This window comes from Mirounga leonina, unplaced genomic scaffold (assembly GCF_011800145.1).
Source record: "Mirounga leonina isolate KUSES-001 unplaced genomic scaffold, KU_Mleo_1.0 Mir_151, whole genome shotgun sequence".
Taxonomy (NCBI): Eukaryota; Metazoa; Chordata; class Mammalia; order Carnivora; family Phocidae; genus Mirounga; species Mirounga leonina.
The window spans coordinates 103,291,025-103,299,810 of record NW_023270377.1 but is presented as its reverse complement, the minus strand read 5'-3'; the positions used below and the strand labels follow the sequence as shown (position 1 = coordinate 103,299,810).

At 41.7% G+C, this 8,786-nt stretch overlaps 1 pseudogene; it reads left to right on the top strand.

The window, feature by feature from the left end:
* Window positions 1-2,765: 2,765 nt before the first annotated feature.
* On the top strand, window positions 2,766-3,082 carry LOC118011851 (annotated as a pseudogene).
* Window positions 3,083-8,786: the final 5,704 nt, after the last annotated feature.

Sequence of the window (8,786 nt, the reverse complement as noted above, 5' to 3'; positions counted from 1 at the left end):
AATTCTACTCTTCACCATAAAAGACTTCCCCCAAGTAGTGCCAACTTCACATCTCCAAAATTTATGAATTCTTCTGGTCTTCAGGATAAGATCCTATAAGATACTTAGCACAGAATAGGAAGGCAATACAATTTTTTCAGATGAATATATTTTTCTACATTTTATTATTTTTTTCATGTCTACACTGTGGAGATCCAGCTTGAGCCCAATATGCACCCACTGATGAGATGTAGTCCTTTCTGTAAATGTCTTGCAGACCAGCCCCTCTTTCCATTAGTTTGAGAGAGCAGGAGGATAGTATCATTGTTCAATGCAATGTTTCCGGTACCTGGATAATGTCTTTCTGTGGTAATGACCTCCAAAGCTACTGAACTATAACAAGAAAGGTATGTTGTTAAGCTTCTTGCCTATTGAGGTCAGCCTAGGGACACTACTCTATGTCTCTTACTCCAGCCAGGATGACAGAGAAGCCACATCGTGGTATCATCACTAAGAATGGAAGAGAGAAAAAGACTTTGGGGGGAAGATCTTACACTCTTTGTCCATCAGTTAAGTGCTCATGCTCAGAAGTTATACACATCAATTCTGTTCACAAATCCTTGTCCAGAGCTAGTCCTATAGACTCACCCAACCACAAGAAGCTAGGGAGTTTAGTTAGAACCATGTGCTGGCCGTATTTGATGAACATCATTCATGATTATCATACCACTAATTGAAGCAAGAAACCAGGCACAATTATCCTGACATAGGAACAAAGTCTGGTCATAGGACATTTTCTGACTCTCAGATTGGTATCTCAGCTTTATCCCTGTCGAACTCACATCCAGACGTAGGCCTATGATGATAATGGCAAGGAATGGAAATAAAGTCTTTAATGAACCCTCTAGAAAAAATGTCTAAGGCATAAGTAACCCCTCTTTTATGCTTCTTTTTCACAGCATCTCCCAAGTTGTGAGAGACAACACTCTTCGTTCCTAACAAAATTCATCGCACATTGTCATCTCATCCCTGGAACACTGTGGGCCTAGCTTTACTGTTATCATCCTGCATTCTTTTTCTCAAGGCAGGTACACAAAATTTTGTATGCATCAGGAACCACGGAAGATCTATTTGCCCTTGCCAGCAGCATCCCCTGCCACCAAGGAAGTGTACAATTTTGGTCTGGTGACTTAGTCATTCCTAGTGGCAAGGGACTCCTCTGCTTAATTAATCTCATTGAGCAAATTCATCAAGTCTGAAGAACCAACTCTTTTCGGGGCCAGTTTCCCTTGTTTTCAGAGCACATATACATAGATTAAGGCCTCACGAGATGTTTCTGGCTGGAAATTTTATTCTAGAAATGCAGCAATGGTAAATGCATGTGAACCGGTTACTAAAGGCACAGACGGCACTGTGACCGGACCACTGGAAAACAGGAATGCATCAGCTGTTAGTCTTCATTTACTAGGTATTTATGCATCTTTAGGAGAGAAACGTAACTGGAATTTATGGCAATTTAATTAAATGCAGTGAAAAAAATAATCATGTTTGTTATCAGCTATGCACTGTTAGTATAGAGAATATATATAAAACCCAGAAAATACATTTAAAACAAAGAGGTCATATATGATGTCTTCTAGAATCTATTAATATACTGCTTTGCTCCTCAAAGAAAAGTGGCTTCTGACTGTAGACATCTGGAAAAATTTTCTGCAGACGGCAATTTCAGAGACTTCCGGAGAGTGAGAAAGAAGTGCCGATGCTGCAGGAATAATCGGAATGAGATGTCATTCTGTTCAGGATGGGGTGAGAAGCATTTTCTGCTTACTAAATTGGAAGAAATGGGTAACCCACATATAGGTCATGGCAATTCCATCTGCCAGCGCCCCACCCCCTACTACTTTGCCCCACTTGCTTGTTTCTAATTGAACTTCTTTTCTAATTCACACTCACAGGTCAACTTCATGCACAAGAACTCATTTGACATTTCTCCTGGTGCGCTGCTTTGAGTGGGTAGAGACCCAATAGCTATGGTTCTCATGCTAAGCAATTTCGACTTAAAAAAAAATCTCCACATATATTCACTTACGTGGTTTCCATGTTTGCCCTGTGAGTTTCACTTAGTGGAAATATCCTTTTCTTCATCGGACAAAGGAGGGTGTAGGAATTTCCATGATCATTGGCTGCAGGTAAACCAGGAATCGGGTGTCTAGCTTGCTTCTTAACTGGCAGCATTACCTTGGGCAATTTATTTAACTTCTCTTAGGCCCAGTTGGTTTAATCTCTAAAAAAAAGACAATAACTATATATATCATAAGCTTGTTGGGATATTAACTGAGATAATGTATATAAAGCACGTGGTACAATTACCGACACATACACAATTTTAATAAATGGAAGATCAACATCACTTCCCTGACCAACATAAAATATTTCTAAGGAATAGGTTTTACCTTGCACTTCACTCCATTTGTGAATCCTTGCCATCATCTGATTGCATAACCACATGGATATAAAGTAGCTACTGAAGAGAGCAGGATGTCCAACTGGCTTGTGAGAGGCCACCTTGGTTTCATGTGCAACAAAAGAATGATTTAAAAATGGGTGATGTGGGGTGCCTGGGTGGCTCAGTCAATTAAGCATCTGCTTTCTGCTCAGGTCATGATCCCATGGTCCTGGGTTCGAGCCCTGCTTCTCCCTCTCCCTCTGTCTGCTGCCCCCCCCTGCTTGTGCGATCTCTCTCTCTCTCTGTCAAATAAATAAATAAAATCTTTAAAAAAATAAAAATGGGTGATGTTGAGAAAGGCAAGGAGGTTTTTGTTCAGCAGTGTGCCCAGTGCCATACTGTGGAAAAGGGAGGCAAGCACAAGACTGGACCCAATCTCCATGGTTTATTTGGGAGAAAGACAGGTCAGTCCCCTGAATTTTCTTACACGGATGCCAACAAGAACAAAGGCATCACCTGGGAAGAGGAGACACTGATGAGTATTTGGAGAATCCCGAGAAGTACATCCCTGGAACAAAAATGATCTCCACTGGCATTAAGAAGACAGGGGAAAGAGCAGAATTGATAGCTTATCTCAAAAGAGCAACTAACGAGTAATAGTTGGCCATTGCCTTATTTATTACAAAACAAAAATGTCTCATGACTTTTTTTTTATGTGTACCATATTTAAATTGATCTCATACACCAGAATTCAGATCATGAATGGCTGATAGAATACTTCTTTTAGACAGTCCTGATCTAAATAAGATTGGCTTGTGGTTAAATGAATATGATCAGCTTTTTGAACTTTGATACTAAGTCTGGTTCAGCAAGTGCTGCCACTGTTTTCCCCTCCTAAAAATATGATTGGAATTGACTAGTAATGTTCAGCTTTTCACAGAGATGGTAACTGCCATCTCTAAACTTATAGGAGATTGGTTTTATATTTAGATATATATAAATAGTTATATTAATATATTTAAATACTGAGGAAATCCCGTCCCGGTCTCAGAACAGCAAGACTCAGCTGTTTTCAAGTTTGCTCGTTAACCTGTTAAAAGCAAGGGATGAAGACAACCTGGCAGTGTCTTTTTGGTCTCACCTATGCCAATTTGATTAAAATTCCCTGCATCTAAAATGTTGTCTTTTGCTTAATGAAAGGTATTTTAGCATGGTTTATGTATAATATTAAATAAAGAATATTTAACACTTGTCAAAAAAAATAGCTACTGAAACCAAAAAAAAAATAGCTACTGAAAAGGTAAATGAACTATTTCGAACATAAGCTTTTCACAAATTGTCCTCCAAATTGGTGAGGGTGTGTCTTCCAAGGCTAACAGGGATGCAGGCTTAGCGGTTCAGCAGCACCTTCTGGATTCTCCTGCCATGGGTCCAAGTAAATGAGGTTTGATTTGCATTTCCTGGCCTTATTATTTCTGTGCCAATAGACTGATAGTGTGTATTAGCAAGAGTTATTATGGCCAGTATCTGGGTTAATGGACAACTGATGATGTCTTACCCTGGGCTCCCTTTTGTCACTTTGTCACACTGAAGCACAGACCTGTCTATAATAACTTCAAATACAACGAAGGTCCACACACAAAATTGTTTGGCCCTGTCATCAAGATAAGTCAGAAATCCATTTAGTTTCCCTAATCACATTTCCAATCCACAAAAGCATGCTGACCAACCTTTGTGAAGTCATCATCATTATCAAACAGAGCAAATGAAATAGAAAACTGACAGATACTGACTTCCTGCTGTGAGCATGAGTCACAAGGAGAAGTGTTTGTATACACTTCATATCAACTGATCCTAAGAGTATTGGTCCCATTTTAAAGATTAGAAAATTAAGTCTGAAAAGCAAGGGGCTTACCTATGATCACACACAAGTGTACAAAGACATGATCTCAGCCCTAGAAGAAATTCTTGCCTGGAGACTAAGAAATATTACAAGAGTCTTTTAAAAGGATTAGCTAGTAGGAAGAATAGACTCAACCTTGAGAAGGCCAACTCTCAAGGTCCACTGTTCACAATCACAGAACAACTGGCCACCTACCAATCCTCACGACCTCAGCATGCACCCCAACATACACTCTGCCCTTGCAACAAGTTTGCCCATACCAGGAAGAAAGGTCAGCCCAGTATTTACGATTCTTTGGCAGTCTTGCTCTCCAAAGGCCTTCACATGTTGCCATTTACAGAGCTTTTCCATTTTCCATTTCCCTCCCTCTTTGTGTTCCTTGATCTATCAGTGGTATTGACTTGCTAGACTGACTGATTTCTAATATTCTTTTGAAAATGTCTGCTTTGAGTGTAAAATTCATCCCTTTCACCCCATTACATTCACCCCAGCACAAGCTGACTGCCTGACATCCAACCTCACCTCCTTCCCATCCCTCTTTGATCCCACTCTTCACTGTTCACTGTAGCAATGTAAATGCTATCTGACTTCTCACTCATCTCAAGCCTTTTCTGGAATCTGGACTATTCATGTTGTTCCTTTTCTTGAGAGACCCTTTCTTTTCTTTTCTTTTTCTTTTTTTTTTTTTTTTTTTTGGTGGGGGAGACCCTTTCTTTGTCATCTAGCCATTGCTCCTGTATGTCCCTTCCTGAACACCCCAGCAGGCTCTTCGCCAACACAAGCTTACCGTATTGAATGCTCTCCTTTTGTGCTTATAAGATACGATGGGCTTATCTTCACCACAGAAATGCTGACATCAAGTTACAGCCATTGCCCCTGCATGTCCCTTCCTGAACACCCCAGCACATTCTTCTCCAACACAAGCTTACCATATTGAACACTCTACTTTTGTGCTTATAAGATACAATGGGCTTATCTTCACCACAGAAATGCTGACATCAAGTTACAATGACCTATCTCTCTGTCTCTACTCCTTACTATATTCTGAACTCCTTGACAATAGGAATTTTATCTATTACATCTATCTAGATATCTATTATATCTATTTATTATTATACCCCTGATCCCTAGCACAATGTATAGAATTAAATACCAGTAGCTATGTTTCAGCTCAGTGTTTGAGAAATGATTTGGACTTTTACATCAATGGATATGATTTAATTGTTATGTTTTCCCCATAGGTATTGGGAAAAATATCTTTCACCCATGTCTTATTATACTATCTATTTTTTATTTAGTAATGATGAGAAATTTCCTTTTTAATAAATATAGAAAGTTATTAATATTGAGCTTTCTAATGCAGAAATTTTGGTAAGGTCTGTGAGAGATGCATTTTAGAGCAAGGAGTCCCTTTGGAAGCTTGTAACATCCTGTATCAAGAGATCTGCTTTGCTCAGAAACAGCCTGCTTCCAAGAAAGAGTAGGGCAGATATCTGGAGGATTGCAACAAAATAAGATTTTAAATTAGATTTGAGTGAAATCTCTTCTGCTGGAAGTGGAAATTACAGCACAGACACAGGGCATGGTCACCCGGTGATCACAGTCATGAATCAGCACATCACTGAGCTTGCATCCGTTTTAGAACCTCTGTGGAAGCGAGGTTTAGGAGATTCTAGATGAAGTACTGGGGGCACGTTGCAGCTGCTTCCATTCTTTCAAGTCAGAGGAGGTCATTATATTTGGGGACATGCAAAATCTTAGATCAAAATTTGACTAATATTCTTCATTTTCTCATGAAGAGAAACTCAAACCTTCAGGAGAAAACCTGAAGCTGAACGTGAGCCTAACGAAGCTTCAAATTGCATGCCCTTCCTCTCATGGGCACTGAAGTCCGCCTCTGTTGTGACCATCAAACCAAAGATCAGGGCACGTCACCTGTTGGGCTGGAGCAATTCCATGGGAGCAGGTTCAAGTACAAAGAGCAATAACCTCCCTTGTGGAACCCCAGGAGAGCATGCACAACAGCCAACTGCAGAGGAAATGGTATGGGGCAGGCAGTTACGGACACTGGAGAGACACAAGTGAGCAGGACGGGATGATTTGTTCCTGCAAAAGGGATGGGCATGGCCCACAAACTGCACAACTCTCCTGTCTCACCTTCGAGGATTTCAGGTGCTGTTGGCTTTTACTTACCAAAGTGAAAAGCATTCCACAGGGCCCTGGGTGGCTCAGTCAGTTAAGCGTCTGCCTTCGGCTCAGGTCATGATCCCAGGGTCCCAAGGCCAGATCCCAGATCGGGTCCTGCATCAGGTCCCGCATCAGGCTCCCCACTCAGTGGGGAGTCTGCTTCTCCCTCTGACCCTACCCCCTCTCATGCTTTCTCTCTTTCTCTCAAATAAATAAATAAAAATCTTTAAAAAGAAAGAAAAGCATTCCACAAAAGCTTCTAGAGAATTGTTTCCAACTCCTTCAAGCCCACATCCCAGAGTCTTCCTCACCAGCCTGATGAGATCCTGATGAGCTCTAGACATTCACCACCAGGCTTGCTTGCCCCATGCTTGTAAGGCCTCTGATTTAAGAGCTTAATCTACTCTGCAGAATTACTAATATCGCAGAAATGGGTGTGATTCAATCACTTATGTCGTAATCATCTTAAGTTTTATTTATGACAGTTCCAAAGAGCTTCCTAACTTTTAACATATTCAGCTCTTGAAGCCTGGTATAAAAGTGGCAGTTAAGGGAAGACCCCATTTCCCTAATCAGCCCTAGGTGTGTTGTTCTGTAGAGCCCCAAACAGAGGTTCTTTAGGGGCACGTCTTCCCTGATGCCAGATGGCACCTTTTTGTCCCCCTCCCACCAACAAACATCCTGCTGAGTGTTCTCAACTGTTCAGCACACATCTCTGGGCTAGAGGACTCTCTGTAATCCAACCAAGATGCCCTAAATTATCTTGACACAAAAAAACCCTGGGGAGAAGGAAACACCGTGGTTCCCTGGAATCTGTTTTGCCTTTAGGATAAAGCTCCCTAGCAGACCCACTCACTCTGTGATTCCTACTACTGTTCCAGAGTCATTTTTTGTGTGTGTGGCTGTCTGAATACAGACCTATTTCCCAAATCTTGGAGGTCAAGTTCTCTGAAGCATCCAGCGCTCCCCATACAGTTTCTCCTATTTAGTATTTCTCTTGCCCCTCACCTCCACCCATATTCACTTGGGTAAGATAAACCTGTTCTTGGAGATTCAGTTCTAAACTTAATCTCTGAGAAGGCCTTTTGATGGCTCTCCACTGCCACTACTCAGAGATGAAACGGAACATAAAATTTACAATTTTCAATCGCACATTGGATTTCTCTTTCTCTCCCATTAATGAGTAAACAGTTTGAAGGAAGCAGTGGTAGAACCTCAACAAGTAGGGTTTTGCAGTGCTTGCCAAATGGTGGATTCTCAGTACATCACTGATTAATGGAAAAACGTAGCTAAACATTTGTAGCTAGTGCTGGTGACCCAGAGACTTCTCCTACACATGGTTCCAGTGTGCTTAAGCTATGGGCCTAGAATTGTAAAAAAAAGCAAACAAAAAAACTTGCCTAGGTGCCAAACAAGCAGCACCGAGGCAATTATTTATTATAGAATATCTGTCTCAATCACCTCATTCTTATCGTACTTTGGCGAGAATTCATGGTGCGATTTTCTGACTCCAGGATAAATATACTAACATATTCCTAGACACACTGAAAATAAACCTTAATCAAAGTCAAACATCCAGAAACGGCCTTTGGTTGACCCCTAAGTGGCACACCATGCCAGTGGAGCAACGTGACATGGCACAGAAGCCATAGGGCAATTAACGTTCTTTCCCTTGATTTCAATTTGCATTCTCCTCCTTAAAAGGTGGTTCTTTCTCGGGGCGCCTGGGTGGCTCAGTCGTTAAGCGTCTGCCTTCGGCTCAGGTCATGATCTCAGGGTCCTGGGATCGAGCCCCACATCGGGCTCCCTGCTTGGTGGGAAGCCTGCTTCTCCCTCTCCCACTCCCCCTGCTTGTGTTCCCTCTCTCGCTGTGTCTCTCTGTCAAATAAATAAATAAAATCTTAAAAAAAAAAAAAAAAAAGGTGGTTCTTTCTCTCCCTTTGTAATTGGAGGTAATTAATATAAGCCCCTCTTACTCTTTCTAGATGGACCAAAGTCATCTTTCTTACCTTTGTGAGTTACTCCATCCCGGCCAGGGTTTGAGTACGGCCCACTGGGACCCTTATATTTTATGACTTCTGAGTCTGGCCGAAGAGATTCTAATTACCCCCTAGGAGGCCTCTGTGCTGGCTGAGTTTGCCTCCGCTTTCAGCCGCTCAGGTTATCAGCTTTCCAGGGGGCTCCGCGCTTTGGCGCTCGGTGCTGCTGGTCAGTGGGACTGTTCCTCCCCACCCCATACAATACAGCCATCCACAGGGGCCTGACAATTCA